The 25,081-nt window shown below is 45.6% G+C and overlaps 1 protein-coding gene and 1 long non-coding RNA gene across 3 annotated transcripts in view; one reads left to right on the top strand and one right to left on the bottom strand.

Annotated features, from left to right (window-relative positions):
- Nucleotides 1-14,003: 14,003 nt before the first annotated feature.
- Nucleotides 14,004-19,358, bottom strand: LOC140906789 (uncharacterized). The gene is made up of 3 exons (XR_012157248.2): nucleotides 18,590-19,358; nucleotides 16,693-16,942; nucleotides 14,004-15,223 (listed from the first exon to the last, which is right to left on the bottom strand). It is a non-coding gene; the product is annotated as an uncharacterized LOC140906789 (long non-coding RNA).
- Nucleotides 19,359-19,911: 553 nt separating this feature from the next.
- The window catches only part of GREB1L (GREB1 like retinoic acid receptor coactivator), a 221,783-nt gene continuing 216,613 nt past the window's right edge, over nucleotides 19,912-25,081 (top strand). The window contains exon 1 of one of the 2 annotated variants that reach the window (XM_073331425.2): nucleotides 19,912-20,123. The gene's annotated coding sequence lies outside the window, so the exon portion shown is untranslated. The remainder of the gene's footprint in view (nucleotides 20,124-25,081) is intronic. The other variant, XM_073331423.2, reaches the window with a different exon arrangement.

The following is a 25,081-nucleotide window of genomic DNA, read 5'->3' as shown; positions in this document are numbered from 1 at the left end:
CACTCCTTTTGAGAAGGCAACTGGACCAGTGCTGGGATTGAGTGCCAGTTGTATCTGTGCTGATTGAAACATGGGTTCCCTTGAAGGCAGCAGTGCCTGAGATGAGGATGGTGCCTGGAAAGCTCTCAGTATGGATGGAGGTACCTCCAGTATCAGTGGAGCTTCGGTGATAATGGTATTCCTGGTGTCAAAGTCTATGTCTGATTTTGGAGACATTGTACAAAGACTCTAATGAGTCCTGAATGTAAGGATATATTAACAGTTGCAGGGGGACTAGCATAAGGTCTTTCCAGGCAGATGGAGCTTTTGTCAAGGGAAGCCTAGTAGGCTCAGCATGGTTGGTTCTGAGGGAATCCCGTGCTCTTCAAGGATGTTCTGGATTGATACCAATGACAAATATTGCTGCACAGAGTGAAGGACTCTCCAAAACTTTCTTAAGTCCCCAGTCACAAGAAGGGAAATAGAGTCAGAGGAATGTATGCTGGTGTGTCTGCCAAGGACAGCTGCAACACCAACAAGAAGTTGCCAAAGGTGACATGCATCTGGGAGGAGAACAATGTCCCCCTTCTTTTTCTCCTTAGGCTCCTTTTGTGAACCAGAATCCTTCCACTTTGCTTTCCTCTTCCCTGGAACAGGGTCATGAGGAGATCTGGAAGTCTCTCACTTCCAGCATGAACTGGTGTCAACTCTAACAGCACTAGAGGAGTTTCTTGTGCCAGTGATGGTGCCAACATAGACCATACTGCCAGAACAGTCTGTTTTGATGGAGTCTGTGTGGCCAGACAGTGAGTAGAAAGCTCTGTCCCAGCAGATGTTTGCCTCAGGGAGCTCAATCCTGGTCCTGACATCAAGGGTGGTTCCAAGGCTAGCATGGCAGGGTGCGTCTCAGATCTCTTTACAGAAGACAGCCTTGGCACAGAGGCTGGCCTCCAAACTTCCAAAGGAGTGTTAGAATGATCCAGTGAAGGCTTAAGGAACTAAGTGCACCTGCAATCTTACCTCTCTGTCCTTCATCATCTGAGAAGTGAAGCATTTAGTTGTGCACTGGGATACGGCATTAGCCTCTCCCAGACACTCTGGACACTTAAAATGTGCATCTGTTTCAGGAAAGATGGCTGAGTAGAGCACACATCTTTTGAACCCCCTACAGGATTAGGGACTGAACAGCCTCCAGCAAGTAGATTAATATCATGAAAATTTATATCATAGGCATTACATCTGCCATGGATGGGGGAAGGGGAGAAGAGGGAAGGTTCCCCTTTATTTTTTTTTTTTAAACACAACAGAAACATTCTTAAGAATTACTTTTTCCTTATAATTAACACTGAATAATAAAAAGTTGTAAGAATGCATTTCCTAGTCAAGAGCTACATGCTTCTGAAATTTCATGTTGATAAGAGTATAGTTTGTTTTTCATTGAGTGCAGGATATTTTGATTATTAAATATAATTATATTTTGAAAAGGTCACCTGATCAGCTCCTCCCCCTTCCCCAGTGCCTTCCCCCTGCTGGTGGCCCTGCCGATCAGCACCTCCCCATCCCTCCCAGTACCTCCCCAACAGCCACGATAAACTATTCTGCAGCATGCAGGAGGTGCGGGGGGGGCAGAGGGGAAGGAGTGAGGACCGGGCTCACTCGAGGGATGGGGCAGAACAGTGCAGGGGTGGGGTGGGGCCTTGGGGAAAGGGATGGAGTGGGGATGGGGCCAGGGGCAGAGCTGGGGGTTGCACATTAGAAAGCTGGTGCCTCTAATTCAAGCAGGAAAATTAAAATGAAGGGAGATTCACTCCCTTACTGTAATTAACTGTGAGCTCAGTTTTATGGTATTTTATTTCTGATGTAAATAATTTTCAAGCATTAAGAGAAAGGGGGCATGAAATTTGTGTAGAACACATGCACCTTTGGGACTAGAATGATGGACGTTTGAGAGGGAAAGCCCCAGGATGTAGACGAGTTCTTTATTCAGTACAGGTTCTTATACTGTGTTCATCATCATGGTAATCTGAGTGCCTGGATGAGAACTGGTCAGTTTGAGTGTGGGTGCTTGGATGGCTAAGTGTAAATGTAAGTGTGTCTGTGTGTGTTCCTGGCAGAGGGTGGTTGTCTGGCTAGGTGATCACCAATGGTGGGTAGAAAGAAAGGGAAACAGAGGCAGTCCATGGGGGATTAGGCAGCTACAGGGAGGCTGGGCTACAGGTAGGCCCTGCTTTAATATCTGGTCCTGACTACTATACATTTTGGCTTCATCCCTGATTGAGAAATGAGAGCATGGACCAAGTTTAATGGACTTATTATAAAAGTAGGTCTTTGTGAATAAATTCTCAGATTAACTCATTGATCCAAGTTTTAGGACTGACTGCTGTTTATTTAGGAATGAGTAATAATTACTTATATTTTGTTTTTTCTGTAACTGACTCTCTTGTTTTCTACACTGGAAAGAAAACACACAATAGAACAAACAGCTAAGGAAGAAAAACATTATGCCCATAGATTAAGTAGGGAGAAATTTAAGAAAATAAGAATGGCCATACTGGGTCAGACCAAAGGTCCATCCAGCCCAGTATCCTGCTGACAGTGGCCAATACCATGTACCCGAGAGGGAGCGAACCTAGCAGAAGGACTTTACAGATTGTTAAATGGTACAAAGGGAATGCAGCCAGAGATTTTGCTGGTTTGTGTAATTTCAATTGAACAAAAAAAAAAGGTGTAAAACTAGAAAACCCAGGGAGATTGTTTTGCTTAGCCTGGACATCCTTTCTCTCCAGCTGCTCAGATCTTGGTTTTGGCATAATTGAAAAATAATTTTAAAAAAAGGAACAGATTTAAGATTAGTTTGCCGGTGAATTAATATTTTTTGTTAAATAAAAAAATCCACAGTATTGCAGCTTTTATATTACTGATATTTTCCCCCCTTCTTTTTCCATCTTGGACACAACTGCAGCTGCTCTCAGAAATATTTCTAGCCAGCAGTACAAATAGAAGGTTTTCTTCCCTCCAGACAATAATAATAGTCCTGTATTTTCAGCTGGGAGGAGGTACTGAGCAACTGGCACAAGAAACATCATATAAATAAAATGTTATCTGAAACCTCATGTTGCAGCCATCAGGATCAAACAGTCAGACATGTCTGAGGATTAGCTATCCACTACCACAGCTTCTGATAGGTAATATAGTGGATTAGTGCCTTAGTCTTCCCCCTGGATAGGCCTGAGCTCAAATCCTAGCTCAGGTCACTACTGAAAGGACATTTAGCATTCTTATTCTAGTTAACATACATGTTACAGAGCCATACAATTTGGCACAAGTTATAGTGGTCCAACAGAGATCCAGGAGTAACATAGGAAGCATTGTTAAAAGATTAGTACTCCAATACACACGGTAGAGCACAGTCTGCTTGAACTTTGCCTGATTTAATGCAATTAGGGTTGCCAGGCATCTGGTTTTTGACCGGAACACCTGGTCGAAAAGGGACCCTGGCTGCTCCGGCCAGCACTGCCGACTGGGCTGTTAAAAGTCTGGTTGGCAGTGTAGTGTGGGCCCGGGGTTAAGGCAGGCTCCTTTGTGGCCCTTAGGAGCATGGGTGGCCAGGGCAGCTTCATGTGCCACCCCTGCCCCCTAGTGCTGGCACTGCAGCTCCCATTGGCCAGGAACTGTGACCAATGGGAGCTGCGGGGGGCAGTGCACAGAGCCTCCCTGGTCACCCATGCGCCTAGGGGCTGCAGGGACCTGCCTGCCGCTTCCTGGGAGCCGTGGTAAATGCCGCCAGGATCCTGCACCCCCTCCCACACCCCAACCTGGAGCCCCCTCCTTCACCCCAAACCTCTCATCCCTGGCCCCATCCCAGAGCCCACACCCCCAGCCAGAGTCCTCACCTCCCCCGCACCTCAACTCCCTGCCCCAGCCCAGAGCCCCCTCCTGTGTAACCAGGGAAAATTCAAAACTAAAAGAACCCCAATATGCCTTTCTTTCCCTTTTACAGGTACAGGTTCTTGGACTTGCTATCAGGGTCTATCACCTGAGGAAGCAGCTCCTGTGTCCCACCCTCCCTCCCAAAGTGTGGTGTAAGAAAGAAGAGGAGACACAAAAATTATGTTTGAAACAGGTAAACATTGTATTAAGGGTTGGTTATATGAAAGGGGCAAGGGGACAACCACAAGCAAACATAAAAACCCAGCAAACAGTGGACTGCAACAAAGGAGCTTGAAGCTCAGGCCCAATAGACCCCCCCCAGCAACAAATCAAATCAAATCCCCTGTATAGCCTACTGCTAATCTGAGGTCATCTATGGGCAGGTCAGATGGGAGTGAGTGGTGGGTCCAGGACTTTCTACCCTTGGGCCAAACGCTGGCCTTTGGGGAGGAACACTGGACCTCGGTTGCTGGATGGTGACAAGCGGATGGACCAAAGCTGCTGGATGGGGGACCACAGGATCCTGGATGGCAGGTAAATTGATGGTGTCACAGGATCGTTCACAGCTCTTGATCCGGAGACCTGCACAAAAGCCCGACCGCACACGGCTGTCTCCTGGACGGACAGCCCCATGACGACGTGGCACAGTTCCTTACAAAGAAGGAGTGGCGGGAAAGTTCTGAGGGGCTGGCAGTTAGAAGCCAGTCCCAACTGGTTTGAACCAACTCTCGCGCCACAGCTTTGGCGCCTGAAGTTTCCCGCCTTTGGGGACAAAATGGAGATTTGACTCCATTTTGAAAAATGCCAAAGTCCAAATTGATGAGGGGAAACCATATAAAAACCTTATACTAAACATTTAGAATCACTTGTATATAAAATCACCAACATCTGCAGCCCAAACCCCTCAGCCCCGGCTCCACCTCAGAGCCTGCACCCCCAGCTGGAGTCCTCAGATAAATTCCCTAAATAAATTCATGGAGGTTAAGTCCATTAATGGCTATTAGCCAGGATGGGTAAGGAATGGTGTCCCTAGACTCGGTTTGTCAGAGGGTGAAGATGGATGGCAGGAGAGAGATCACTTGATCATTCATTACCTGTTAGGTTCACTCCCTCTGGGGCACCTGGCATTGGCCACTGTTGGTAGACAGGATACTGGGCTGGATGGACCTTTGGTCTAACCCAGTATGGACATTCTTATGTTCTCAACCCCCCTGCACCAGCCTGGAACCCTCTCCAATACCTCATACCCAGCCCCACCCCAGAACCCACATCCCCAGCTGGAGCACTCACCCCCCTGCCCTAGCCCAGTGAAAGTGAGCGAGGGTGGGGGAGAGTGAACAATGGAGGGAGGGGGATGGAGCAACCAGGGGTGGGGCCTTGGAGAAGGGGTGGGGCAGGGGTGTTCAGTTGTGTGTGATTAGAAAGTTGGCAACCCTAAATGCAAGCCAGGGAATTATCATGGTGCATTTAACACCTACTAGAATCACTCAAAACAAGATTTTTATAAGGCATTAATCTAAAATACCCATTCAACAAAGCTAGATGGAGAGAGAGAGAGAAATAGGAGAAATGGAGAGGAAGAATTATGACAAATATTTACAATTGCCACATTTGTGTATAAAAATTTTTTACTAAGGGATTTTAAGGCATATGGAGGAATTAGACCCCAGCTACCTCATTTACATGTACTAATATTTATTTGTGTGCATAAAATAACTGGAGATGCAAATACACATACAAAATTGAAAGCCACATTTTGAAAGTTTGACCATATGTTTTATTAATTTAAAAATGCTTTTAGTGAAAAACAAACCCAAACCAATGCTATCAGTTCAACATACAGGAACAAAACAGTGTGTTTCTAGTTATAAAGAGTGAGAAAACAAAGCCATTTTTAAGATGGTAAAAAATGGTCTATTTGTAACCTTTGAACTATGACCATGAGTGCTGAAATACTACCGAGGTAATTTGGGATCTCTATTTTTCCGTTTTAAAATGCACAATAGAGGAGTTTCAAATATAACATGACCCTGCCTTAAAGTCTCGCGTTATTAGAGTTAGCCTGACTTGTTCTATTCCTAAGGAAACTAAGATGTCTGCACTCAAATTCCCTTTATCCCTTTCTCCACTTCCACAACCTGTTAGGCTCAAGATAAACATCCCAACAAAAAACTGCCAGTATTGATATATTTACATATGAAGATTCACTGGTTTTATCTGACAGTGATAATAGTTGAAGACTTTCAAAAACTCATTTGTTTAATTTTGTTTTCTTTGGAGCTTTCTTCTCTTATATTAAATCTTCCTTAGCCTCCTGGCTGAGGAACTAGGAACTTTTAATATTAGACACTTATTTAAATTACCTCTTGCTGTTTTCCAGTCTATGGAAAACATAAGCCACATGATAGACCTCCTTGCAACATAAGTGAGTAGTTTTATTATGTCTGGCAAATAGGCATCAGCAAAGGGCATTATTTTATATCTCTGTGTTAAATGATCACAGGTGTCACAAAAAGGTCAATTATAAATTGTTATTTCATTCTTAGACCATAAAATGGGGCTTCTTTAGATTAGGTACTTGCTGATACAGTCATATGATTTAGTGATAATGGCTCAAGCAGCACAGTAAAGTGGAGTGGGGAAAGGTTACTTTAAGCCATCTTTATGCCTTCTGAATTCTGAGCCCAGCTGGAGTTGTGACAGATTCCGTACATTAAAGCACTGCTTGAGTTACTCTAATTTATGGCAGCTCTGAACACTTCCCTATGGATGCTCGGCCACCCCAGAAGAGCTAAAGGACATACCTGCTCATACCCATTCCATCAGTCTCACGGTGCCCAAAGAAGCTCCCATCCCAAAGATAATCCCCAGAGCACAGTAGGGATTTAAGCCAGTTGTGGGTACTTTAGGGCTGCTAATCTAGTGTGAAGGGGGCCACAGCAGAAGGGTGAGATCAAAAGCAGGCATAGAAAACAATCCAGCAGATTTAGATTACACATGTCATGAGGTAGGGACTGTGGCCCAGATCAAAAAAATATTTAGGCACCTAAGTCCCCATTTTAGGCTCACTGTCATCCACAAAACTCCCACTCAGCTGCTGCCTAGTACTGGAGGCACCTAAACTCACTCAACTCAAAATTATTGCGCTAAGATTTCCTTTAGCGCCTAAGTTTCTGGCTTTGGGCATGTGCACTGCTGCCTCACTCAAGGCATCTGGGCACCTATTTCCTGCCTATGCCCCAATGAGATCCATGAACTGGGGGAAGACCGTCATTCACCACCTGTCTCGCATGCGAGTCCTAATCCAGTAAGGGTGCTCAGAGGCTACCTACATGATCAAGTCCAAATCAAAATCTAGCCAGTGGTGGAGCCACTACCACTGTTGATCTTATAACTTTTAGCCCGGTAGTTGGTGTACTCACCTGAGACATAGGAGACCCAGGATCAATTCCTGCCTTTGCCTGAGGAGGGGAAAAGAGATTTGAGGAGGGGTCATGAGAGTCTCTAAGCAATATGGTACAGGATATCCTGATGTGGGGCTTCCTCAGCCTCTATAGTTGAAGCTGTTCCACAGTGTATAAAGAAAGATTTATCCCAGAAAGAAACTCATAAAAGAGAGGACTATAAAAGAATATTATCTTGGAACAAGTAACAAAAACATAGTTCCCATATTTCTTTTGTTTGAATTCTATCCTCTGCCTTCTTTTTGTGAGTGTTAATAATTCATATACATTTAATTCTGTTAGCCTGAAGCATTTTTTAAAACAAGCCAGTCAAGCTGCTTGATCTTATAATACAGCCTTAGGCCATTTTTATCATTTTTCCTTGGAAATTCTGCTGGGGGTGCAGTGAGATGATGTGTGTGGTGTATCTGCCTAGCCTCTGCTCTATGCCTCCCTTGCAGACAAGAGTTGAAATCTACATGTGAGCTTGTGAGGAGAAAAGATGGTAGTGCAAAAGCAATTATAACAGATAAGAGAAGAATGAGGCCCTCTGGATTCAAAATTCAGTTCCAATGGTTTCTCCTGCTCAATTTTCTGAACTCAATCTAGCATTTATTGTTACCTACCACCTGTAGCGATGCAACAACTCACTGGTGCGGCACCTCCTGCTGGTCATCCTGGGAATTAGCTCTCCAGCATAAAGTGTGCCCTCTGCAGGCCAGTGTCTCGCCTGCCACTGGCCCCCTATGTCCCTCCCGGACCTCAGTGCCCTTTTACCTTGGGGTGAAGTATCCCCATACTCTGGGTCTCCCCTCCCAGGGGAACTCCCAACCCTCTATCGCCATCTTGCCTCAGTGGCTACTGCCAGTCATCATCTAGCCCCTGCTCACTGGGGCAGACTGCAGTCTAAACCACTCATCACTGGGAAGTGGGGTTTGGACCTGGTGCCTCTGCCTATCTCTGGACTGCACCTCCCAGCCCCAGTACCTGCATAGGCCTTTAGCCAAGCCTCAGCCTAGGGAGTTGCCAGGCTGGAGTACCCCAGCTCCTCTGGCCTTTCCCCAACCTTGCTCCCCTCCAGGTACCCTCTTCTCCCTCAACTGTTAGAGACTTCTCTGCTTCTAGCCCACAGCCCTCTTATAGGGCCAGCTGTGGCCTGACTTCTCCAATCAGCCTAGCCTTTCACAGCTGCAGCCCTTCTCACTCCAGTGATGCTTTTATCCCCTGTTCTGCAGGAGTGGGGCAACTGCCCCACTACACCACCAAAATATAGAAGGTGCTTTACAGAAAAAGCAAAGCCACACTCCTTGCCCCTAAAACCTTGTATATTAAATCTAGACATAAGACAGTGACTCATTGGTACTATGTGGAGGAAGGGAGGATGAGGTTTACAGCAATAAAATTATGAAGTTTTAGTTTGCCATGCACATTTCATGGTACTTGCTTTTTATTTTTGTAATATACATAATCACTTTTTGATGAGCTGAGTTTGTTCATAATATTATTAGTTCACTTATGTTTCACTTTGCATAATAGTTTGACTAGCTATACTGACAGTATATAGACAACAAACAGATCCTGGTGGTTATCAAGGTTATCTGGTGCCTAGTTAATTGAGCCACGTGAAGAAATGCCATGCTGTGTTATTAATTTATTATAAATCTGTATTACTGTAGCAACCAGAATCTCTAGTCATAGACCAGCACTCCATTGTGCGTGATGCTGTACAGACACTAGAAAAAGACAGTCCCTATCCAGGGCTGGATTTCCATTTAGGCACAGTAAGGACATGCCTATGGGCACCGGTGTTCTGGGTGCCTTACCTCTCTAAAACTGTGTGCAATACGAAGGTCAGCTGTAGGCAGGGGGAGTGCTGCAGATGCTGTGCCTAGGGGCGCATAAGGTGTAAATCAGGCCCTGTCCCAAGGAGCTTACAGTGTAAATAATCTCTCTTTTCTTCTTCAGCTGGTGGAAGGCAGAAGGATCTTGAGCCAGGGTGTGCAAACTATTGCCCCCCGTGGTGTTGCAGGCCCCCCGCAGCTCTCAGAAGTGGCTGGAACCACATCCCTGGGGCCCAGGGAAGGCACAGAGGGCTCCATGTGTTGCCCTTGCCTCCAGGCACTGCCCCCCGCAGCTCCCATTGGCCAGGAACAGGGAACCGCAGCTAATGGGAGTTTCCAGGGAGGTACCTGGAGGCATGGCAAGGGCAGTCTGCAGAGCCCTGTGCCTCCTCCTGCCCCCAGAGGCCATGCAGATACATGGTTCCGGCCGCTTCCCGGAGTGGCGCCACGTGGGGCCAGGGTGGGCAGGCAGGCGGGCGGGCAGGCAGGGAGCCTGCCCTGGCCCCGGTGCATGCCACTGCCACTCCAGAGCTGCTTTAGGTAAGCAGCACTGGGCTGGAGCCCAAACCCCTCCTGCACCATGCCCCCAACTCCCTTTCCTAAGCCCCCTGCCTGCACCTCACACCCCTCCTGCACCCCAACTCCCTGCCCTGAGCCCCCTCCTGCACTCCGCACCCCTCCTGCACCCCTGCCCTGAGCCCACTCCTACACTCCGCACCCCTCCTGCACCCTAACCCCCTTCCCTGAGACCCCATACACCCCACACCCCTCCTCTGCCCCAATCCCTTGCCCTGAGCCCATTCCTGCACACCGCAACCCCGCACTCCCTCCCGCACACCAACCCCCTGCCCCGGCCGTGCATATGATTTCCCCACCCAGATGTGGCCCTCAGCTCAAAAAGTTTGCCAACCTTTGATCTTGAGGGTGGCTGAAACCTAAACTAATCTCAGAAGGGCTCTTACTGCAGATTCATCATGGTGAGTGCTTTCACATAAAAAACTAAACGCTTTCCTTCCTACCTCACAAGTCTGTATTCTGTGCCAGGCCGTGTCTATACTGAGGCTCATAATTAGGTTTGAAATAGTTTTCCAAAAGTTTGTAACCAATCCTTGCCAGACACAACATGGAGGGGAAATGTCCAAAACATGTTTGAGCACTTTTTCAAAGCACATAAAATGACACCTCATTTCATTAATTAAATTGAAAGTGATTAACTGGATTATTTTTGTAATCCATGCATATCTTCTAAAAGTTTCTCCCTTGTGGTTTTAAAAATCTATTAATCTTCTGTATTCAATTTCCACTCTATCTTTCCATGTATATTTTCTACTATACTTTGGCCACCTCTCTTAACACTTGCCCTGCCCTTCTCTTCTCTCTTTCCCCTCTGTCAGCGGCACATTTTTGCCCCCTTTTCTTTCAACAATCATCTTCCCTCTCACACCTGCATGTTTATCCATCTCACTCATCTTCTCAGACATCATATTTCCTGTCTGCCCTCCACAATTTGTCATGGTGTTTTAAAATTGTAGATCAAGGTAGACAGAAATGATATAGTACTTTCTGCATGTTGCTGTTTTCTCAATTATTCTGTAGCATGTACTACATTTCCTTCAATAGCGATAGCACTGTTTTGTCATCTGCCTACTCATATTGCTGAATCACAGAGAAAATCTTTTTCTCCACTAGGAAGAAGGGTAGTATAACTTTGCTGATACCAGCATAATCACCACTCACCAGGTTTATGCTATCATCAAATGCCTATAAGATAGCACACATACTCTGCATAAGAAACAACTTTGCAGATACCAGGTGAAAACTGGTGTTCTCCTGAACCTGGATAGAGAGTATTACAAACTCTTGTTTCACAACGTGCTATTCATAAAGTACTTCTGACACATATAGTGCAGAATTCCTCTGTATCACCAGTTCCTGCTTCTTCTGGTGGCTAGGAATGCCACCTTGCATCTGGATCTTCTTAAGAAAATACTATGCCAAGTACCAGAGCCTGAGAAGTAGCTAAAGTGGCTAAGATCTTACAGGACTTCATGATAGTGATTGTCCTGTCCATGTTTTTGCTGATTTGTGGAAATCCCTCACAGCTAGGATGAAGCAGCATGCCACATGCAGAAAACTACTGTTAGGTTACCTTTGTCATATTTTAATAGATAATCAAAACACATGAGATTTATGAATTATTTAAACTTGAACAACAAGTTTCTCCGGTAAACTGAAAATCAGTTCCCAACTTTTATCATTTTAATTTTAATTAACAAAATGTACAAACAACATCTTGCTGAGTATTACAGAGTGGAGCATTACATCTTCTCTAAGAGAAGTCAAAATGGCTTCTGCTAATTCTCCAGAGATAGGCTCTGACAATCAGAGAACCAGAACTATATGAATTAAACCATGTGACCAGTTTCAATCAACCATACTCAAAAGTCACATCTAGATTAGACCCTGTAATGACAGGAGCACTAGATTGGTTAGGTAGAAATCTCAAAAATGCACTGTGAAAATCTTATGCAAAATTTACACAAAAAGTGTCAACTTCATGCTCAACTTTGACAAGTTTTAACTAACACAACATTCTTTTGCACAAACTGCTCCTTTTATTCACAGTAGCTCTACATATAAAAAAGGGGCAAATTAAGTGTTTTCATTTTCAGAGCCAATACTTCAGAGCTCTACCTAATAGTCTATAAAATAGTCCTTCAAAATAGTCCTAAAAATAGTCCTTCAAAAATATCAAACATAATGGAGAAAAGGAAAAAGTCCAGAAAAGAGATTTGATCATCAACTCTCCTGTGAACCCAATCTCACACGTTCTACAGGTTCTTCTGGTTCAACCACCAACCTTGAGGTAGGCATGCTAACATCTTTTCTGCTGCTACTGGTATATTCACCAGCATATTCACTATCAAAAATCTCTCTTTTGCAAGACAGAGATGCCAGTTGCCAACTTGAGAAAAAAGAGCTGTCATTACAGTCCAAACTACTGATTAGCTAGCTGTAAAAAATGGAAGAATCTGAAAGTAATCTCTAGAGTTAGAAGGACTGGGAAATAGTTAGGGGCAATAGTCCATTGGGAGAGTAGGGACTGGCTCTCTCATAGTTATGGAAAATGATGTGACATTTTTCTTTCTTTGAAATAGTTGTCCCATTAACTTTGTCCATTCTACAAAATCTATCTACTGGCTGGCTAGCAGCAAATATAGAACACACATTCTGTGTGTCTAAAACAGATAGCTTAACTGACTCTGTGCCACTGCAAAACCAGCAGCAAAACATCTTACAGGCTAGTTGCTCAATTTAGGCTCTATTGCGAGAGTGATTCAGTGGAAGGAGAGATAAAGGAAGTATGTTAACATTCTCTCATCTTCATGTGTCTTATCTCGTGTCTATTTCTTCTCTCTGTGGCAGCAGTGTTGAATACTAATGCCAGAAACCTTGATGCTTTTTAAAAAAGTGTTTATTTTTAGAGGATTTTCAATAATGCAGTAAGCACAGAAAAGCTGAGAAAGAATGACCTTGTAGTTAAGGCATTGGATTGGGACTTAGGAGATCTACATTGTTTTCCTAGTTCTGTCATAGACATCTAGCATGACCGTGGGCAAATCACATAATCTGTATGTGCCTCAGTTCCCCATCTATGAAATCTGATTAATTCTACTACAGTACTTTCCCCCCCTCTCCTTTATCTGGTTTGTCTACATAGAATATAGGCTCTTTGGGGCAAGGAACATCCCTTATGCATTTTGACATAGAGGTGCCTCTCAAAGATACTGCAGTACTATTAATATTAAGAGTATATACAACAAATAGTAAATACAGAGTGCTAAGATTCATGCAGATCCACAACATTTGTTTAGATGCATCATACAAAGAAGTATTGATCCCTATGGAGCTTGATCATGTATCAAATGAGGTAACTGAGAACTTTGACACTGACTTCAAACAGATGCAAGATCAGGCCCATGGAATATTAATATTAACCTTTACCTGCATTAAATATTCAGATTTTGGTAGATTAGTTCGAAAGGAGAACCAAAGTGAAACATTAGCATGCCTAGATTTTTTAGTATGGAAATCTAGAGTTTTAGTTCATATGCAGCAAGCAAAGCATAGCAGAGACTAATATTTTAATAGGACTGCAACACCTAACCTACCCCCTCTGAGTACAGATGAATCCAGTTATCAGTGAATGTTTGCATCATCTCTAGTTGAGATATAAATGTAAGCTCTAGCCAAGAGAGGGTTCTGAGCTGAACTCCTGATCAAAGTATTTCAGTTCAGAGGCCAGCAAGATTGGGAAATGTGCAGTTCACACACACAGCTCCACAGAGGAAGGGGAGTGCTTTTTATTTTTATCCTGCTTGCCTCCTGTTGGCCAATTTTTGTGGAAAGTAGTGCTTGGAAGGGATCTGGTTCCTGTTGATTTACAAATCCTAGGCTGGTATGAATGAAACAGAGAAAGTGAGGAGAAATTTAAAGAGGGAGCAAAAAATATCCAGTCATGAAGCTACAATACTTCAGATGTGACATTTCTCTCCTCTCCATTCTAAACCCTGGACAGTGTAGTTATAGGAAGTGTCCATCAATTTGGGGGCAGGATGAAATAGGAAGTAGTTATGTGGAGGAAAAAACTTATGGTGAACGAAAACCGAATCTTCTTTCCAAAATAGCAAAACAAGAACAACTCCAAAAAAAAAAAAGTAATTCTGAGTAACATCGGAACATTCTAACTAGTATAGTAAATACTGTTCAGTGATATTAAACAATTTGCATTGTTGATAGAGGAAAAATTGTGCTTCAGTATACACACACAGTAACCGAGTTAAACATATTGCAAGTATTTTAGATTAGAATAACCCAGCTTTGAATAGCACATACTCTATGCCTACACCTTGATCACTTTTTGATTTCTATGCATTGTTAAGCAATGTAATTTGTTGTAATATTTTAATTATCTAAATGTCTTTCTATCTGATTTCACGTTACGACATTATCTCCAGAGACCAACACTGATACCAATTAATTATACTTTACAGAATACCAATAACGCCATGGGCATAAAGTGCTCAATGGCATGAGGGTCCTAACAATTTGTGCAGAGCTAATGAAGATATTTACTTGTAACTTTCCAGAAAACTCATCTTGTACCCTAAGAGTATGTGGAGTAACTTTGATTAGGACAAACACTTGTTTTCATCCATAGCAAAGAAACGTAGGGCTTATTAAACTGAGTACTAACTACCCTTGCTGCAGATGAAGCAGATTACTTCTTGTCCTATCTTTAGTGGACATGGAGAACAATTGATCACCACTACCCTCTTTGTAACAGCCCTTAACATATTTGAAGATGGTTGGCAGGTCCCTCATCAGTTCTCTTTTCTCAAGTCTAAACATGCCCAGTTTTTTTAACCTTTCCTCATAGTCAAGTTTTCTAAACCCTTTTTCATTTTTGTTTGATCTCCTCTGGACTCTCCAATTTGTCTACATCTAAACTGTGGCACCCAGAATTGGACACTGTACTCCAGCTGAGGCTCCACCAGAGCCAAGTAGAGTGGGACGATTATCTCCTTCATCTTACATACGACACTCCTATTAATACACCCAAAAATGATATTAGCCCTTTTCACAACTGAATCACAGTGTTGACTCAATTTGTGATTCATTAAAACCCCTACTTTTTGTAATGTGGCATTTATGCTTGGTGTTAACTAATTAATATACCTTATTTCACAAAATGTAATTTTATTGTGTGCAAATAAACAGGAGACAAAGTTAAAGTTCAACTACACAAAGTTAAAAATATTTCAGCAGCACTATAATAGGGTACTTATAAAAACCAAGATAAAAAAAAACTGTATAACCCTTCTGCCAGATGGTGTCAGCAGCAACAAGGGCTGCGGTCAATGTCTAGGGATTCCTCTTACAAAACAGGCTTCAACTCCCACTCAGATATCTGGGAAAAGCACTTGGCACCTCTCACTGGCAATACTTCCCCACCTGCAAGCACTGAGTCTGTGTACAACAACAACAAAAAAGACTTTTTAATGGGAGAGGGAACACAGCAACAATGATTAAGTATGCAAACAATAAGTAAATACACATCCCACATTACCTTTGGCAGTAGTCCTTTGCCTCAGTGTCCTACCTTGCGGGGTGAAAGTCCAATGGACAAATAGACAAGGTGGGTGAGATCTTTTATTGGCCCAAATAAAAGATATTACCTCACTCACCTTGTCTCCCAAATATCCTGGGACCGACACAGCTACAGCAACACTGCATATAACAATGGACAAATATCTCTTTAATGCACCACTCCCCCTTTCCCTCTGCTGTACCCCAATCATGGTGGTTGTCCAAGGTGAGCAAAATCCCTGAGTCCAGGGGTGCATTCAGATGGGTTGACCTCCAGCTGCCTCCACTGCTGTTGCTTTGCTGCCACTGTCTTTGACACTTCTTATTCCTCTGCAATGTCCTTGGTCCTGTCCTACAGCACCATAACCACCTAGCCCAGCTATCAGTAATCACAACTTTAGGATTTGCTGAGTAAAGGGTGCCTTTGATGCTACTGCTACATCTTTCACCATGCCGCCTTTAGCTGTAATACTGCATTCTGATGTTCCACCACCTAGTCCAGTTCTTAGTTGTTTCAGACCTTAGTGAGTTCACTGGGTAGTAGAGAACCTCACTACTACTACCTCTTCTGCATTTCTTTCACCACAACACTGTCCTCATACCAGGCCTAAGGCCCAGTTCCTAAATCAGCATATCAGCTCTCGTAGTTATTAAGAAAGAAGTTTCTGAATTGATTCTAATGAGCTCTACCTTAAAACACTAAAAAAGACTCATCAAATGGGAGCTAGAACCCTCGAACACCAGGTAGGGATATTTGTCTTGCAGTTGGATGTGGCTTATTACCCTATGCTTAGCAAGTGAAGTTAGTTATGGTAACCCCCTCAATTGGGGCATATTAAATACAGTTCTGCTGTCTTTTAGTCATACAATAGAGGTAACAACATTTAATTACAGCTGCTTTTATGACTTGTGTGAATTTTAACCTAAAACAGCCAAAATCCATCACTTTGGAAAAGCAGGTATGTCAAGCGATCATCTTGGCAGAGCAGGTGGGTCTATGCAAATAAGGTCTGTTCGTGAGGTCTTTTCCTCCAGTTCATCAATAGATGGCAGGAGAGAGCTCATTCAGACCTCTGGCTTACATGTTTACATATTAAAAACACATAGGTAGTGTGGTGTGTTTTGCAAATGATCCTGTGGCTGTTTTGCAAATGATCCTGTGGAGTGTAGTGTAGTCATGGTTCTCCTAGTTTTCCTTTGGTGTGGAGTGGTAGGGGGTAAGGGTTGATGCCATGCTGCATTCTATTACAGGGAGTGCAGGGAACACTTTCATGGATTTCACGGGCTACTGTGTTTGGGATCTTTGGACATGTAACTTAGTAATATTCTGTAACATTTGTGTTTGTTACCTGATCAAAGCCATAATATCACAGTGCACTTCCTGCTGCACCTCTCAGTCTATTTGACTCTCTTCCAGCAGTTCTTAGTCCTCCCTGGTCTTGTACATTCAACCCCTCCAGTCTCTGTTCACAGCTGTAAAAGACTAGAGGATCTCACAGAGGATATCCTTCCTAGTTTACTTCTTTTTTTGCCTGATGTCGGTCAGACTTTCAACTGGTGTGGAAGGGGCACCTTTCAAGGTCACTTTGCCAAAGGCTGCTGATTAGAAAAACACAACCATGATCAGATGTGGACTGTTTTTGAATTTATTTTCAAACATTTTACAAATAAATTGGGGAATCAAAGGTTTATGCCTTTGCTTGCTAGATGCATGGATGGGCACCATTTTTAAAAATAAAAGAAAGGAGGCGGAAGGAAGGGAGTAGGTTTTGGCCACTGAAAAGGGAAACAGGGTTATAAGGAATAACGCATCCATACACTTACTGAGATCCCATCCCTTTCATCTGCTGTGCTCACCTGGCAGGCATGGTTTGCATCTTCTTTGGTGTCCTGTCCTCCTAGCCCCACTGCGTACTGCAGGGCTCCCTGTACCTGGCTCATGCAAAGTGTCCACAGTTACATTTGGGGGGCTGGCATTATCCCCACCAAGTGTGGCATGCTATTAATTATAGAAGTGGCAGGTCTGTGGGGTGGCCTCAGCTTTGTCGTCTTCCCTTGCCTTCTGATATGCCTGCCAATGTTCCTTTTCTTTCATCCAGCACCGCTGTGCCCCAGGCTTAGCATCCGCTTTGCAATCTGTGTGTAGATGTCTGAATTTCTTCAGCTGCCTTGACCACCCCCCGCTTCACCTCTCACCTTTCCCCCTCCCACCCGACAGGCCCTGACCAACCCCAGCTGCACCTCTCACCCCCTGCCCCATGACAGGCCCTGACCAACCCAAGCTCCACCTTTCTTCTCAGCCCTGACCAACCCCAGCTCCACCTTTCACCTGCCTCCCCAGACAGTCCCTGACTAAACCCAGTTCCACCTGTCACCACCACCCCCACCCCAAGCTCCAACTTTCTTCCCCCACCCCCAAACCTGTACGTAGCTAGACAAAGGTGGGGAGAAACGTATGATACATTGGCTCTTCTGCAATTACTAGCCAACAACAGTCACCTTTTAAGAAATAATACATTTCTTTTAGAATTCCTTTCTCTTTTAAAAACTTGTTATGAAATGAATACACACACATTTTATGTCATCAATTTTTGTGTGTGCAAGCCAGCAAAAGGAATAAAAGTCAAAGTTTGGCTGCTAATTTTATTCACACAGGTACACACACATGTGGCAATACATGTATCTTCCTACACAAAGACACACGGTTTCTTACACACATACAATGAATGCATGCATGCGCACAGTTGCCCACACAGAGACAGTTTTTCCTACACTTTTCTAGGGGCTGCCTAAATCACCCAGCAGGAAAGGGAGGAGGGTGGGCTGGAGGGGAAAAGGTGGGGGTGGAGGAGAGAGGATGGGGATGGGAAAAGGCGAAGGACAAGAGCAGGATGGGGGTGAGAGGGGGCAGTGAAGGAGAGAGGAGGTGGTATCGGGGGGTATGTGGGGTGGATGGGAATGCAGGAGTGTTGGGGGTGATGGTCATGGGGATGGTGGCTCTGGGAGGTGGAGAGAATGGGTGGGAGAGCACTCTAAGGGGTACAGGGCTGGGATGGGTAGATGTGGGGGTCAGGATGGGATGGGACAGGGGAGGGATGCAATGACAAGGGGATAGGAGTGTGGGGGGGTTGCGATGGGGAGGGATGCAATGAGGGGGATGGGAGTGTGGGGGGTGGGGACGTATGCAGTGAAGGGGATGGGGGTCCAGCCCCCATTCCCAGCATTCAGAGACGGGGATACACATACCTCCAACTCCTGGGTGCTGGCAATGGGGCGACAGATCGCGTGGTTCACAGCAGGGCACGCGCTGCAGCTTGAGCCCAGCCACACCAGGAGAAGAGGGCCAGGCAGCAACAGAAGAAGCGTGCGCCATGCGATCCCTGAACAGCTGCCTGCTGAGCGCTCGCAAATGGCGCTAGTTCCTCCCCTACCCTGACCCAGCCAATGGGAGCTATGTCTGCAGGCAGTCCTGTCCCTAGCTATTCTGGGGCCCTACGCAGCCCCCACCCCGTGGGATGTGTGTGGCGGGGAACCTCCCCCGAGCACTCACCAGCGGCATGGCTGGGGCCAGGCCACTGCACTTCCCGCTGCCAGTGAGCGCAGGCCCAGCCCTGCCCGCACTCCTCAGGTGAGTGGGGACAGGGCTGAATTGGAGCAGGGGCAGGAAGAGGCGGGGCACGGACAGAGCAGGGGCAGGAGCAACATGCAGCTGTGCAGGGCACCAGGAAATTTGGTGCCCCAAATTTCCTGGTGCCCTACGCAGCTGTGTCCTTTGTGTGTGGGCAGGGCAGCATGTGGACCACCCCACCCTGGCAGCTCCTAAGGCTAGGAGCCAGACATGCCCGCTGCTTCGTGACCTAGGAGCTGCGGCGCTAACAGGGAGCCTGCCAGTCTTGCTGTGGTGCTGCAAACTGGACATTCAACAGCCTGGTCACTGTGCTGATCGGACCCGCCAGGATTCCTTTTTGATTGGGTGTTCCGGTCCGAAACCAGACACCTGGTCATCCTACCCCAGTTCCACCTCTCACCTTGCCCCCCCCCCGCCGCCAACAGGCCCTGACCAACCCCAGCTCCACCTCTCACCTTCCCCCCCCACCCCCGGACCGGCCCTGACCAACCCCAGCTCCACCTCTCACCTTCCCCCCCCCACCCCCGGACCGGCCCTGACCAACCCCAGCTGCACCTCTCACCTCCTCCCCCAGGGACCGGCCCTGACCGACCCGGGCCCCAACTCTCACTCTCCCCCCCCCCCGCCCCGACCAACCCGGGCCCCACCTCTCACCCCCCCCCCCAGACAGTCCCTGACCAACCCCAGCTCCACGTCTCACCTTCCCCCCCCCCCCAGCCCTGACCAACCCCGGCCCCACCTCTCCCTCCCACCAGCCCTACCTCTCCCCTCCCCTCCCGCCGGCCCTGACCAACCCAGCTCTACTTCTCACCTCCCCCCCCAGGCCCTGACCAACCCCAGCTCCACCACTGCCGCGCTCCCCCCCCCCAGCTCCGCCTTTCTCGCGCTCCCGCCCCGACCACCCCCCATCTCTCCTGCCCCCCAGCTGAGTCGGTTCCCCTGCTGTCAGAGCAGGAGGGGCGGCACCTGCGGGGTCCGCCCCCGTCTCCTCCCCTCCACTCCCCTCCTCCAGCCGGAGCGCCCGAGACCCAGCGGGAGAAACCAGCGGCGCTGGCGCAGGAAGGGGCTTCGCAGCGCAGTCTCTCGGCGTGCGGGGAAAAGGGGGCTTTGGGGGGCTCGGAGCGCGCCGGACCCGTCTCTCCGCCCCTCACGGTAAGGGGCGGCCCCGGCCGGGCCCTGCGGGTCGGGGTCCCTGGCTCGCCTTTCCTGGCCCCGCTGGGGAGGACACAAAGCTAGCGGAGGAGAGGCAGGGAGCGGGGTCCGCTGCTCGCTCGCTCGCTCGCTCTGTCAGTCACCCCGGCAGCGCGGAGCGGGCTGCAGCGGCCGGGGGGCGGCTCTCGGCTCTTTGAGCTCTGTCAGCGTAACGCCTCTTTACCCTGGCTGCACATCAGCCCTCCGGGGCTCCGGCCCTTTGTTACCGCGCTGCGCTCGGGGCAGGAGCGCGCTGGCCGGCACGGGCCCAGCGGGGCACGCTCAGCTGCGCGCGTGGAGCGGCGTGTGAACCCCTCGGGAGGGAAGGTGGCGCGGAGGCGCCCCTGGGCGTGGGAGGGATTCGGCCGGGGGGGTTGCAGGTGGTTGGTTCTTCTGCAGCTTCTCCCTCCCCAAAAGTTACTAGGCCAAAGGCTCGCCAATAGGCGGCTCAGTTGCGTTGCTGTTAGCGAGATGCCGGTATAGCTCGATTAATAAACTAGTGTCAGGGAAGAGGGGGGGGGGGTGGATCAGGTCCGTCCTGGGGTGGGGTTTGTTGATGAACGTTTCCCGAAACGTCCGAGCTCGCATTTTGCTCATGTTGACAATGAAGGCGCACTTGGGCTTTGCTCTTTTGCTGTATGGTTTTGAGATCATTTGCTGTGTGCAAAATCCGCACTGATGTGTTGACAGTTGGAGGTGACCGTAGTTTTACTCTGAGACACGAGGCAAGGGATATATAAATAGTGGGAGGATGGCTGCGTAGTATTTTCCTAATGCTGCTGCTGTTTGATTTATTTTGGCTTTAGTCTTTATTTGCATGGATTGTCTAGCGATGCTTAGTTTAAGAAGTTCCACATGATTTAAAAAAAAAGGCAAATGCTTTTGATCATAATATGTCTGCTAAACTACAGGGTACTTCTTGTCACTTTGAAGTACAACCTGGCTTTCTTTTTAGTGATTTCCTTCATTGTCACATTCTCTCACTTGCCTGGCTTCTTTGCTCGTGTAAAACAAGTTTGGGAAACTGGTTCTGAAGTGAATTAGGATGCAGTTTTCAAAAAGCATCTGGGTAATCTGAAAGTTTCACCCTTTTATAAATAATTTCCTTTTATTATTTTGAAATATCTCTAAGAACAACACTTTAACCCATCATATTTGCTTTAATTATATGGAGAAGTGTTTGAACCCGAAAGTATTTTGGAGGGTAGACTAATTGCCTCAGCTCACTTAGGCCCCAAACCTGCAAACACTAATGCATATGCTGAACTTTAAGCACATTATGTCACATACTCAAAGTTCAGCACATATGTGTTTGTAGGATCAGGACCATAAATGTTTACTGTCTTTGGCAAATACCTTGAAAGTGTGAGATCAAAACATGCCTTTTGGTTTCCCAGAATTAGTGACTGTGGTGGCTTCCTCATGAAAGAAATGTTTTTCGGAAAATATATTACTTAATTTTATTTTTTCCCACACACGTGACACAATTCAAATGAAATATAATTAAAACTATTTAAAATTCTAAATAAAAATATGTTAAAGACGAGAACAATAGTCTTGCATAAGTTGAAGTTAGTGGAAGTCACAAATGAAGGATTTCTTAAAATTATTTAGAGGTAATAGACTCAATAGGTATTAACTCCTGTTGATAATAGTTTCTTGCACTTGACCTGATAAGAGAGAGTTTGGGTGGCCCCTCACAAAGCCCTACCAGGCTGAAGGACTGGTAGAAGGATTTCAGCAGTTTTTCATCTGAAAGGCCTAAGTATACAGTATAGCCTGCTTTATTTTTCCTCTGTTGTTTGGTATTTGACCTATAAATAAACGTGAAGGCCTTGTATTGATTGCCAAGCCTATTATGTGAACATAATTCAATGTTACTTCCCCATGATGGAATTAGTGGGGTATAGAGACTTTATTTTCTCTGAAGACATTAATAAACCCTTATCCAAGAGAAATTGCTAGTCAAGTTCTTTTTAAAAACAAAACAAAAAGCTATGGAATTGGTGCATTTTGATTTTATTTTGTTTGCAAGGGAAGAAAAGATCTCTGTATAAAAATCTCAGCCTTTTAGGAGATAATAAGTTTAGCAAAATCATGTAATGCTTTCAGACTTGGAACCTAAACATATGCATAATTTTACTTGTATAAGTAGTCCTACTGAAACTATGGACTATTCTCATGAGTACAATTAAGTGCATGCTTAACTGTGAACAGGGTTTGGTTTCATACCTGAAAGTACAAATACAACTATTCAGATAGGTTAACAAATATGCTGTATAGCCTTAAAATTTCACAGTGCTTGCAAAGCATGTATTTGAATTGTGTTTAATAAAATAAATATTAGTATAAAATACTTTGCGTGTTTCTGCACATTTTTGTCACCCCAGTTTATTACAGTATTACAGCCAACCAGAAATATTGGGAGTAGGCAATAAGGCAGTAGGACTAGATTTGCAAAAGGACTTAGGTGCCTAGCTGCCACTTTATGTGCCTAAATCCCAGAATCAGGTTTCACTGAGATCTAAAAAACCTCCACACCACTGCTGCCCAGCATTGTAGGCATGTAAACTCACTTGGCACCTCAATTTTTCAGGTAAACTTTTGCCTCTGAGCATGCATGTTTCAACCCCTGCTGGGCATCCGGCCACCTAAGCCCCAGACGGTTGCACAAATGGGGGAAAAATAAGGGTTTGTCTGCCTGACTTGCCTGTGAGGCCCAGTCCAGTCGGTTTGCTCTGAGCTTGCCTACTGGATTGGGTCCTTATATGTGGGCTTGCACAAAATGGAGGAATAGCACACTCACAGCTTTTAGCCCAGTGGTTAGGGTACTCATGTGGGAGACTGCTGAGACCTACATAAGAGGGGGAAGGGATTTGTTACCTCTCAGGTGAGTGCCCTAACTGGGATATGGGATCTTTTGATGTGTTTGAAGGGGTTGCATTGTGAATAAACAGTGAAAGAATCATTATGCCAGAGAGCAGCGAGTGTGAGCAAGCATAAGAATGACTATATAACTTGGTGGTTAGATCAGTCACTTGGGAGGTGGGAGATCCAGGGTCCAGTCCCCTGGCTCCAATGACTTTTCTTAACTATTTACCCACCATGGAACAGCTTCAATAGGAGAAACTGGGGGAACCCCATGTCACAATATCCCATAACCCGGTGATTAGGGCACTCACCTGAGAGGTGGCAGATCCCTGTTCATATCCCTTCTCCTCTTTGGCTTAAGGGTGGACTTGAACTGGAGGTCTCCCACATCCCAGGTGACTACCCTAATCACTGGGCTAAAAGTTATAAGGGAGGTGGTTTCCTCCTTTGCTCCTGGCTTCATGCTGAAACTAGATAGGTGCCCAATGCCAAGACACGGTTTTCAGGTAAGAATCCCAAGCAGAAGAAGGTGCCTCTCTGCAGCTTGGATTTTGGTACCTATTTCAGAGAGAGAGGAAGGGTTTAGCACAAGCCCCTCAGTTTGGCACCTCCCATTGGCTAGTTTTGGTGAGGAGTTGCCTAAGATGCTGGCTTATGTGAATCCCATTTTGAGGCCTTTGTCCCTCTCCATTCATTATATAGGGAGGCTAGATGCCTAGCCCAGGACTGTGCATCCCACTGATTTTTCTAGGCACCTAAAAGGCATGGCAGGTAACCACGCCTAAGTTCCTTTGTGAATCTAGCCCAGGTGTAAATTGCAAGTGCAGTATGTGTATGCTGTGTTGCAAGAGGGAATATTGAGAGAGCTGGGAGATAATGGACAAGTTGAATGTTGAGCTTGTATTATGATATTTCTTATCGTGTGCAGAGGCCTTATACGATGGAAGAAAGGAATGATAGTATAGCTATGTGAAATGTTTGCATAAATTCAAAACACACCCCAAATCGGGGCTAGTTCAAAGTTCTCTTAAGACCATAAATATTAGCCCTGGTCCTTGAAAGTTCAGGGTTGCTGCACTTTGTAAACACAAGGAAGGAGAGGAATTGTTTAGCATAATTCAAACAGCTATGTCTAGGAGTTATGGGATAACAGTGAGCAAAATATTTTTTTAGGCTAAATATATATGTGTGTGTGGGGGGAGATTTCTTGTTGAGACAACTGTAATACTGTGCACACAGTTGCTGAGTCATCTAAAACTAGACTGAAATAGAACTCAAGGATAAACTGTAGGAAACAGTTCACCAATTAGTAGTGGGATAAACAAGAGAATCTAATGGGTCTTTCCCCATAATTCCGTTACATATTTTCAGGACACTTTAATACGGTACAAGGACCTTTGTTATCTAACCTGGATGAAAATAAAAATTTAAGTTTGAGTAGTGTGCCTTTCTTTTGTGTAGCATCTTTCATTCCAAAAGATGCTAAAGTTCTTTTATGTTCTATGTGTATGTTCTGTTTCTAATTGTTTCACCAACCACTGAAATGCAGCCAACTCTGGGTGAAATGTGGCAGCTGTTAACCAGGCTTAGCAACAGTCCACAGTAATTCAAGATGGGAAGTGAAGAAGAATACCATGTCTAATTGAAACAACAGGGGGCATTTGGATAGGTAATTGACAAAACCTGGAACTTGGGCAAGATGCCAGGAATTCACATCTTTACTCCTGTGAAAAGTGTCATGAAATCTTTAATCTGAAAGTGTATCAGAGCTTTGGTTTTACACCTTAAACTATATAGCCCCTTCAAGACTTTAAACAAATTTTGCATACTTTTGCACCATCATCTCTCTTATGTATTAGGTGGTTGACTTTAGAAGATATGGCCCCTTCAGGACTTACAATTTTGCATACTCTTGCACCAGCTCTCTCTTACATAATAGGTGGTTGAGTTTAGAAGAGACATTTTCAGTTGTTTATAGAAGATAAGCCTGGAAAAGAGAACTGTTTGTGAAGTACAGCTAACAAATGGAGAGACAGGAGTAGGCCTTC

The sequence above is a fragment of the Lepidochelys kempii genome, chromosome 2, assembly GCF_965140285.1.
Source record: "Lepidochelys kempii isolate rLepKem1 chromosome 2, rLepKem1.hap1, whole genome shotgun sequence".
NCBI lineage: Eukaryota > Metazoa > Chordata > Testudines > Cheloniidae > Lepidochelys > Lepidochelys kempii.
The sequence above is the reverse complement of the archived record's forward strand: the minus strand, read 5'-3'. Positions and strand labels throughout refer to the sequence as shown.